Here is a 10777-nt window from a genome sequence, read left to right as displayed (position 1 = left end):
TTCAGAATTTAGATTTTCAGCACTATCAGAATTTGGCTTATCAGAACTTGACGAATCAGAACTTGAAGAGCCAGATGTATGTTCTGATGTTTCTTGAGATGTGGTAGGATCTTGAGTATGCTCCCCCTGCATAGGTGCATCTTCCTTTGACGTAGTCACCACAGTTTCAATAACATCAGAGTCTAATCCATCAGAGTTTACAGTATCAGGACTTAGACTGTCAGGATTTTCAGTATCAGAATTTGAGTCTTCATTTTCAAATCTCAGCTGATCATGGTCAATGAAATCTTCAAGACCAGTAATCTTCTTGTCATCAAAAGAGACATTGATAGATTCCATGACCACTTTTGTTCTTAAATTATAGACTCTGAAGGCTTTTGTGGAAGGTGGATATCCAACAAAGATTCCTTCATCAGCTTTTAGATCAAACTTGGATAGCTGTTCAGGATGAGTCTTGATAACAAAACACTTGCATCCAAATACATGAAAGTATTTCAGATTTGGCTTCTTTTTCTTCACCATCTCATATGGTGTTTTTCCATGCTTGTTAATGAGTGTTGCATTTTGAGTAAAACAAGCAGTCTGCACAGCTTCAGCCCAGAAATAGGTTGGAAGCTTTGCTTCTTCAAGCATTGTACGTGCAGCTTCAATGAGAGTTCTATTCTTCCTTTCAACAACTCCATTTTGCTGTGGAGTTCCAGGAGCAGAAAATTCCTGCTTTATTCCATGGTTTTTGCAGAACTCTTCCATTATCAAATTCTTGAACTCAGTGCCATTATCACTCCTTAAAATTTTCACAGAATCTTTGACCAATTTATCCAGATGTTTGACATGATCAATCAAGATAGATACAGTTTCACTTTTTGTGTGCAAGAAATACGCCCATGTGTATCTGGTGAACTCATCCACTATGACCAACGCATATTTCTTCTTTGCAATAGACATGACATTCACTGGACCAAATAGATCAACATGTAGTAGATGATAAGGATCAAGAATTGATGATTCAGTCTTGCTCTTAAAAGAAGATTTTCTTTGTTTGACTTTCTGACAGGAATCACAAAGGCCATCAGGAGCAAATACTGACTTTGGCAGTCCTCTCACAAGATTTTTCTTGACCAGTTCATTTATATTGTTGAAATTTAAATGAGAGAGTTTCTTGTGCCAATTCCAGCTTTCTTCAATTGATGATCTACTCATCAGACAAATTGCAGAACCATCAGTACTTGTTGAAAGCTTAGCTTCATAAATGTTACCACGCCTGTATCCTTTCAGAACAACTTTGCCTTTAGATTTACTCACAATTTCACAGTGTTCTTCAAAGAAATCAACATGATAACCTCTGTCACAGATTTGACTTATACTCAGCAAATTGTGTTTAAGTCCTGTGACCAGAGCTACTTCTTTAATTATGACATTTCCAAGATTGATATTGCCATATCCCAATGTTTTTCCAATGTTGCCATCTCCATAAGAAACACTTGGGACAGCTTTCTCCACAAAGTCTGATAGCAGGGCCTTATTTCCAGTCATATGTCCTGAACATCCACTGTCCAAAACTAGAATATTTTTCCTGTTGCCCTGCAATCACAAAGACCACTAATTATTAGTTTTAAGGACCCAGACTTGCTTGGATCCTTTGGCCTTATTAAGTTTGTTAACATTTGCAGCGGATTTAGCATCAGAGTTTATGTTAACATTTTTCTTATCAGAACTTACACTATCAGACTTTGAATCAGAATTTACACTAGAAGGAACAATGGAAACTTTCTTCAAAGAAGGTTTTATTTGATAATAATCATAGTACAAACTATGATATTCCTTACAAGTATAAATGGAATGCCATAAACTACCACAATGAAAACAAGGATTTTGTGGTTTGTATCTAACAGACTGACTTTTAACTCCTGATTTTGAAGGTAAGGAGTTAATATTCTTATTCTTCCTGTAAAAAGAAGCCAGATGGTTAGAACTTCCACAATTATGACATGTTTTCCTAGGAACATCAGGAATAGGTTTATAATCATTGCTTTTATTCACACCTTCCTTTCCATTCCTATTTTTCCTAGGTGATTTTACCTTGTTTGCATTCTTAACATCTTTCAGCTTATGCTTAAGCTGCTTCTTTGTCATTAAGCCTATGTTCACTTCAGCTGTCTTTTCCTGTTTTAGTTTGTCAGAAGTTAATTCCTCTTTAACTTCTGATTTCTCATTTTCAGACTTTACAGTTACAAACTTAACAGGTTTTAACTTTGGCTTTTGCTTAACAACAGGCTTAATTTCTTCAGTTCCTTTATCATTCTTATCTTCTCCATAACCTAAGTCCTCTTTCCAGTTTCCACTACTTAGCAAATTTTGAGTTATTTTGCCAGAGTTAGTCCAAGTCCTGATAATCTCTCTTTCCTTTTCTAACTCAGTTTTTAGAGATTCATTCATTTTTAGCACTTCATCCCTAACATAAAAAGCATCATCTCTATCCTTCTGAGTTTGATGGAACATGACTAACTCTTTTTCTAAGAAATCATTTCTTTTCTTAAAAGCAAGATTTTCAGAAGTTAATCTTTCACATGTTAAAGTTTGATCTCTATAACTAACAAACATGGTTTTAAGATATCTTCTCAACTCATTAATATCATCAGTATGAAAAGCATAAGTAGTCTGAGGTACCTTTGTTTCAGCAGCTTCAGAACTGCTCTCAGCACTTTCTTTATCAGCATTTGCCATCAATGCATAGTTCTCCTCACTTTCAGAGTCTGAGGTGTCTGTCCAGCTTTTCTGCTTTGTGACAAGAGCCTTGCCTTTGTCACCCTTTTCCTTCTTGCAATCAGGAGATATGTGGCCTTTCTCACCACAGTTATAGCATTTAACATTTGTATAATCTCCTCTGTCAGACTTTCCTCCTCTGCCTTCAGATCTTCTGAAATTCTTCTTATCAGAACTTATGCCTTTCCTGGAAAACTTCTTTCCCTTCCTGAACTTCCTGTATGCAATCTTTGTGATTCCTTTCATCATAAGAGCACACAGCTTCATCATCTCCTCATCAGCATCAGTCTCAGGCAAGCTTTCAGAATCTGAGTCATCATTACTTTCAGAACTTGATGACTCAGTTTCAGACTTTATGAATAGAGCTTTACCCTTGTCTTTCCTTGAGGAAGCTGCTTTGGGGGATTCTTCTTCAGCCTTAAGAGCAACTGTCCTTGACTTTCCTCCTTTCCTCTTGCTTCTTTGTTCCATCTCAAGTTCATGAGTCTTGAGCATTCCATAGATTTCATCAAGAGTTGTTTCATCAAGATTGTAGTTGTCTCTTATTGTCATTGCCTTCAAATCCCAGCATTCAGGAAGAGCTAACAGGAATTTAAGGTTTGAATCTTCAAGATCATACTCTTTATCAACCAATGACAAATCATTCAAAAGTTTGACAAATCTATCATATAAATCATTCAATGACTCATTAGTCTTTGAGTCAAAATGTTCATACTCTTGAGTGAGTATTGTCTTCCTGTTCTTCTTAATTGTGTCAGTTCCCTAACACCTTGTTTCCAGAGCATCCCATATCTCCTTAGCAGTCTTGCAGTTGATTACCCTATTTGACATTACATTATCAATGGCACTATGCAGTAAGTGTCGTACCTTAGCATCCTTAGCAATTGATGCTATATCTTCAGCAGTATAATCACTCTTCTCCTTTGGTACGGTCTTTGCTGCTTCACCTGCAACTGCAACAGCGAGCTTGGTTGGTTTGTGAGGCCCTTCCTTGATTCTATCAAGGTATTCTGGATCTGTTGCTTCCAGGAACATGGTCATCCTTACCTGCCATATGGGATATTCCGATGGTCTCAATATGGGAACTCTGATAGTCTCATACCGACTTTGAATTTGTGTCTTTGGAGGTTCTTCAGTTTTGGTAGGCTTAGTTAGAGTTTCTGTGTCAGACATGATTGTGTTTGGATCTTTAACTGTATGTGTGTTAACAGATTAGCTCTGATACCACTTGTTAGGTCACACACACTGTAGAGGGGGGTGAATACTGTGTATAATACAATCAAATCGAACTTTAATATATTAAGTAACAGAAAACAAACTTTTTTGAAATAATAAACTCTGTTACAGTATGGAACTGTTACCTCTCAGTGATGAACAAATATCACGAGAGCTGCTAGGGTTACAATGAATAATCTTCTCGAATATGATAACACTTATAGTGTAAACCCTATGTCTGTGTTTATATACTACACAGTTACAAGATAATCGCTAATTGATATGGAATATAATTCTGCTTCCTAAAATATATCAATCAGATATCTTTTCTTCCAAGTATTCCATTCTTCACGGAACTCCTTCTTCATGCATATCTCTTCTTATGTTTATCTCGATCTTCTTTCCTTTAATCAGCTACTGTCCTTATCTGAACGTCCTTCAGCACTTAAGTTCTGATATCTAACTTCTGATGATTATCTCCTGATAATATAAGTACTGATATCCTTAAGTCCTGACTTCCAGTATAAGTACTGATTAATGGTTAAGTACTGACTTGTCCTGTTAAGTAAGATCTGAAATCTAAACATAAATTATATTAGCCATGACATTATCAAATAAATCTAACAATATAGATGAGCATCTTGATTTTCTATCTAGGAGATTTTCCAAGCTCAAATTCAAGAAGAATTTTGGAACAGCTAAATCAAACAGAAACATGGTTGTTAAGTCTAAATTCAAGTGTTTCAAGTGTGGTTTGGCAGGTCATTTTGCTAGTGAGTGTAGAAATCCTGATTCTGGTGAAAAGAAGTTTGAGCTTGTTGATTACAAGCAAAAATACTTTGAGTTGCTTAAGCAAAAGGAAAAGGCTTTCATTACACAAGAAAATGACTAAGTTGCAGATGGATTGGATGAAGATGAAGAAACAAACTATGTCAACCTAGCTCTAATGGCCAAATTAGATGAAGCAGAAGTTAGTTCATCCAGTAATCAGGTAATCACCACTAACCTAGCACATTTAACTAAATCTGAGTGCAATGATGCCATCAATGATATGTCTACTGAGTTGTATCATTTGTGTGTAACTCTTGAATCTCTAACTAAGAAAAATGCTAAAATTAAAGAAAACAATTTATTTTTAAGTGAGAGGAATAATGTGCTAGAGTCTCAATTCATTGAGTTTGAAAAAATGAGAATTGAATGTAAAACTGCGAAGGATGAATTAACTGAATCTTTAAAGAAAGAAGAGATTTTAAGAAAGCAACTTGAATGAGAGCATGAAGTGATTAAGGCATGGAAATCATCTAGATATGTTCATGCTCAAATCACTAAAGTTCAAGGTATATAATCTTTTTGTGATGCAGCCTGGAAAAAGAATAAGGAGAAGCTTGATTCCAATCTGGTTGAAGGACTTTCAATGGATGTAGATTCGACGGATGATGAAAATTATCCGTCGAATAATCAAAAGGATTATCCGTCGAAACACATTGAGCCACATCCATTGAATGTAAGTAAGCCAGTTAGCAAAGCTAAGCTAGCTAAGTTGAATGATAAATATGGATCAGTTTCTAAAATTTTTGTTCCAGGAGAATCAAGTCAAGTGATAAAAGAAAAGAGAGTTAATGTTGGTCATCTGTCTATCAAGCAATTGAATGAGAGATTAGAAAAGATTGAGGTTAAAACAAAATCAAAAAGGAAAAATAATAGAAATGGGAAGGTAGGAATTAACAAACATAACAACTACACACCTGATAAATATGCTCCTAGAAAAATCTGTGTTAAGTGTGGTAGTGTTAATCATTTATCTGTTAATTGCAAACTTACTAAGCCTGCACCCATGTCTGCACCTTCCTCTTTTACCAACATGACTGCCATGCCTGTAATGCCTATGAATGTTTTGTCTGCACAGAATCTGAATGCACAATTTGCTAATATCTTATTTGCACCTACTCCTTATTATGCTCCATTTAGTATGCCTCAAATGCCATTTAGCATGCCTTACTGGAATAACATCTTTTCACATAGCATGCCTTTTCATGTTAATCAAAATATGCATGATAATTATGCTTCAATGAATGGTTTCAAAGGTCCAACTCAAATGACAAAGGATGAATCTGAGATACCTGAGTCAAATGAGATTAAACATAAGAAACCAAATAAAAAGGTTAACAAGGCAGGACCCAAGGAAACTTGGGTACCAAAATCAACTTAATTTGATTTTGATATGTGCAGGGAAACAGAAAGAATCTTTGGTATCTGGATAGTGGTTGCTCAAGGCACATGACTGGAGATTCTACCATTCTCACTGAGTTCAAGGAAAGAGCTGGCCTAAGTATCACTTTTGGAGATGACAACAAGGGTTATACTGTGGGATATGGCTTGATTTCAAAGGATAATATCATCATGGAAGAGATTGCCCTAGTGGATGGACTTAAGCATAATCTGTTGAGCATCATCCAGCTTTGTGATAAGGGCAACTTAGTTACTTTTAATGCAGAAGCCTGTGTTGTGACTAACAAGAAGAGCAACAAAGTGGTTCTCACTGGAGTGAGAAAAGGCAATATGTATCTAGCTGACTTCAACTCAACAAATACAGAATCTGTAACTTATCTTCTTAGTAAAGCAAGTCAAGATAAAAGTTGGCTATGGCACAAGAAGCTATCCCGTCTAAACTTCAAGATCATGAATGAGCTAGTCAAGAAAGAATTGGTTATAGGTATTCCTCAAGTGGAGTTTTCGAAGGATGGATTGTGTGATGCCTGCTAGAAAGGAATGCGGATTAAAGCATCATTCAAAAAGATACTTGAATCATCAATTAAAGAACCTTTACAACTACTTCACATGGACTTGTTTGGACCAGTAAATGTGTTATCTATCTCAAAGAAGAGATATTGCCTAGTAATTGTGGATGATTTTTCAAAGTTCTCTTGGATATATTTTCTAAAGTCCAAAGATAAGGCTAGTGAAATCATCATCAATCACATAAGGCAAGTTAACAATCATCCTGACTTCAAGGTTAGAAGAATCAGGAGTGATAATGGAAATGAATTTAAGAATTCTATGATGAAAGTGTTTTGTGAAGAGTATGGAATCATGCATGAGTTTTCTGCAGTAAGAACTCCACAACAAAATGGAGTGGCGGAAAGAAAAAATAGATCACTTATTGAAGCTGCAAGAACTATGCTTGAAGAATCAAGGCTGCCAACTTACTTTTGGGCAGAAGCTGTGAATACAATATGTTATATTCAGAATATCTTTTTGATCAATCAAGCAAAAGGCATGACTCCATATCAGATATTCAAGAATAGGAAGCCAACTCTAAATTTTCTTTATGTCTTTGTATGCAAATGCTACATTCTAAGGAATCAAACTGAACAACATGGAAAATTTGATGTTAAAGCAGATGAAGGAATTTTTGTTGGATATGCTGTTGGAAAAGCATATAGAGTCTACAATCTCATAACAAACATTATCATAATCTGTACATGTTGTGCTTGATGATAAGAATATTGAAGGACTAAAAGATGAAGGTTTCCATGATAACCTAAAATTTAATAATGTTGAGATGATTAGTGATGACAATGATGATGATAATGATCAAGAAACAGTGGCTAAGGATAATACAGAAAAGATTATCTCCAATGATGCACAAAATTCAGCATCAGTCGAGTTACATAATGTATCATCCGTCGGTAGTCAATCAGCTTCATCCGTTGGGATACAAAGTGCATCATCCATCGGAACAATGAGAGAAGCTGAGAGTAAAAAAAGATCACTTATAGAAAGAACTCCTTCTTCAAATCAAAGATTCACGAACTCAGGGGGAGTTTCTTCTAATCAAAACCCAGTCACATATTAAGACAATGATGGGGCCTCTTCATCAAGAGCTGATCTACCACAACAGAGAAAATAGACTAGAGATTACCCTTTTGAGCTCATCATTGGTGATGGATCTTCTAGAGTTCAAACAAGAAAAGCAACTCAAGAAGAATGTCTATATAGCAGCTTTCTCTCAAAGGAAGAACCAAAGAAGGTAGAAGAAGCTCTGTTGGATCCTAATTGGGTTCTAGCTATGCAGGAAGAGCTAAACCAATTTGAGAGGAACAAGATATGGAAGCTGGTACCCAAGCCTAAAGGAAAGAATCCAATTGACACCAAGTGGGTATTCAGAAACAAGATGGATGAAAATGACATAGTTGTCAGGAACAAAGCTAGATTGGTTGCTAAGGGCTACTGTCAACAAGAAGGAATAGATTTTGATGAAACTTTTGCTCCTGTTGTAAGACTTGAAGCCATCAGAATTTTCTTAGCCTATGCAGCCCATGCCAATTTCAAAGTCTATCAAATGGATGTCAAAAGTGCCTTTCGAAATAAAGATTTGGAGGAGAAGTCTATGTCAGTCAGCCTTCTGGTTTTGAAGATCCAAATTTTCCAGTGTTACGTGCTGATTCTCAATGATCAGGAGGAGCTCAGGATCTGACTATTTTGGATAACATCAGGATTTGATGTGCCATCAGGATTTGATGCATCATCAGTATCTGCAGAACCTCAGCATCAGAAGATAGTCTGTTGTGAAGATTAATTATGTTCCTTATTTTGAGGGACGGATATCTGTTCGTTTTGAGTGATATGACTTTGTATATTCATTTAAAGATATGTATCATTTTCTGTTAGTATTTGATAATGCATATCCTAGACTGATTTGTAGCAGCCGTGTATTATATAAACACAGTTTAGGTCATCACATAGTGATTAACTCGAGTATCGTAGTACCTAGCAGCTCTCAAGAACATCAGTATTTCTTGAGAGAGTTTGTAACAATTTTTATCAGAAATATAAAGAACTGTTATATTTTTATACTTGTTCGAAACGTTTATACAATTATATCCAACCCCCCTTAAACAATTGTATCATTACTGGGCAACAATTGGTATAAGAGCAAACTGATAAATTTACAATCAGAAGTGATCTAAACATGTCTCTGAACAAGTATTAAAGTATTAAAATCCCCATTCTGAAAAAGGATGAATATCCTACATGGAAGGTGAAGATGCTCATGCACCTAGAGGCTACAGATGCAGACTATCTCGACGTAATCAATGATGGACCCTAAATGCCAAAAAAACTGGTGCCAGTAACTCCTACTGTTGTTGAACACTCTCAGTTGAAGGAGAAGAGTGAGTGGACACCAGAAATTCTTCTGGACCATATAAGGCAGATTGAGAATGGATCCACCCACAAAGTGAAAATTCTGAGAAGTGATAATGGCACTGAGTTCAAGAACTCAAAAATGGAGGAAGTCTGCAAGTACAAAGGCATACAATAACAATTCTCAGCTCCTGGTACACCTCAACAAAATGGTGTTGAGAGAAAGAACAGAACCCTGATTGAAGCTGGCAGAACTCTGCTGGAAGAAGCAAAACTAACCACTTACTTTTGGGCTGAAGTAGTAAACACATCATGTTATACTCAGAATATCACACTGATAAACATACATGGTGTTACTTCTTATCAGATGCTAAAAGAAAAGAAGCCCAGTCTCAAACATCTTCATGTATTTGGATATAAGTGCTTTATTTTGAGAACTTATACTGATCAACTAGGGAAGTTTGAATCAAAAGCTGATGAAGGAATCTTTGTTGGTTATTCACCATCAAAAGCATACAAGATTTTCAATCTGAGAACAAATACTGTAGTTATCTCCATAAATGTATCTTTTGATGATAAGAAGATTTCTGGTTTTGAAGAGAACTCTCATGAAAGTCTAATCTTTGCAAATGAAAATGCATTGTTGGAATGTGGATCAAACTCTAATGAACTGTCAAATCCCGATGATCCAAATCTTGATACTCCTTCAGATTCTGAAGATGATCATTGTACTGATGAACCTGCACATGTTGAGGGGAGCAACAACAAGGTTCGGCTGATGGTACTAACACTGAAGAATCAACTCAAGGTTCTTCTCAATCTGGTCATTCAGAATCCAATGCTGATTCAATATCAGATGGACATGATTCAAGTCCCAAGACTTCATCAGGAGATAACAACACAGATTCAGGGGGAGCCTCAAATATATTTGATGAGGCATACAATTGAGGGGGAACATCTAGCTCCAGAAGGACACTTTCTAGTGCCAGAAAATGGACTAAAGATCATACTCCTGATCTAATCATTGGAAATCCTGATGAAGGTGTAAAGACAAAGAGTGCAACTCAAAATGAATGTTTGTATCACAATCTACTTTCAAAAGAAGAGCCAAAGAAAGTAGAAGATGCACTCAAAGATGCAGATTGGGTCATAGCTATGCAAGAAGAGTTAAATGAGTTCGAAAGAAATGAAGTTTGGAAGCTGGTGCCTAGACCTAAGAACAGGTCAATTGTGGGCACAAAGTGGGTCTTCAGAAATAAGACTGATTCTGATGGAACAATAATCAGAAACAAGGCAAGATTGGTGGCTAAAGGATATTCTCAACAAGAAGGCATTAACTATGATGAAACATTTGCTCCTGTTGCTAGGCTGGAAGCAATCAGAATTTTCTTGGCATATGCTGCACACAAGAAATTTAAAGTCTTTCAGATGGATGTCAAGAGTGCATTTATCAATGGAGAACTTGAAGAGGAAGTCTATGTTGAACAGCCACCAGGTTTTGTGGATCCTAAACATCCTGATTATGTCTATAGACTTGACAAAGCACTCTATGAACTAAAGCAAACACCTAGGGAATGGTATGAGACCCTTGCTCAGTTTTTACTGGAAAGTGGATTCAAAAGAGGTACAATAGATAAAACTTTATTTTATCTGA

The sequence above is a fragment of the Apium graveolens genome, chromosome 10 (genome assembly GCF_009905375.1).
Source record: "Apium graveolens cultivar Ventura chromosome 10, ASM990537v1, whole genome shotgun sequence".
NCBI lineage: Eukaryota > Viridiplantae > Streptophyta > Magnoliopsida > Apiales > Apiaceae > Apium > Apium graveolens.
The sequence above is the reverse complement of the archived record's forward strand: the minus strand, read 5'-3'. Positions refer to the sequence as shown.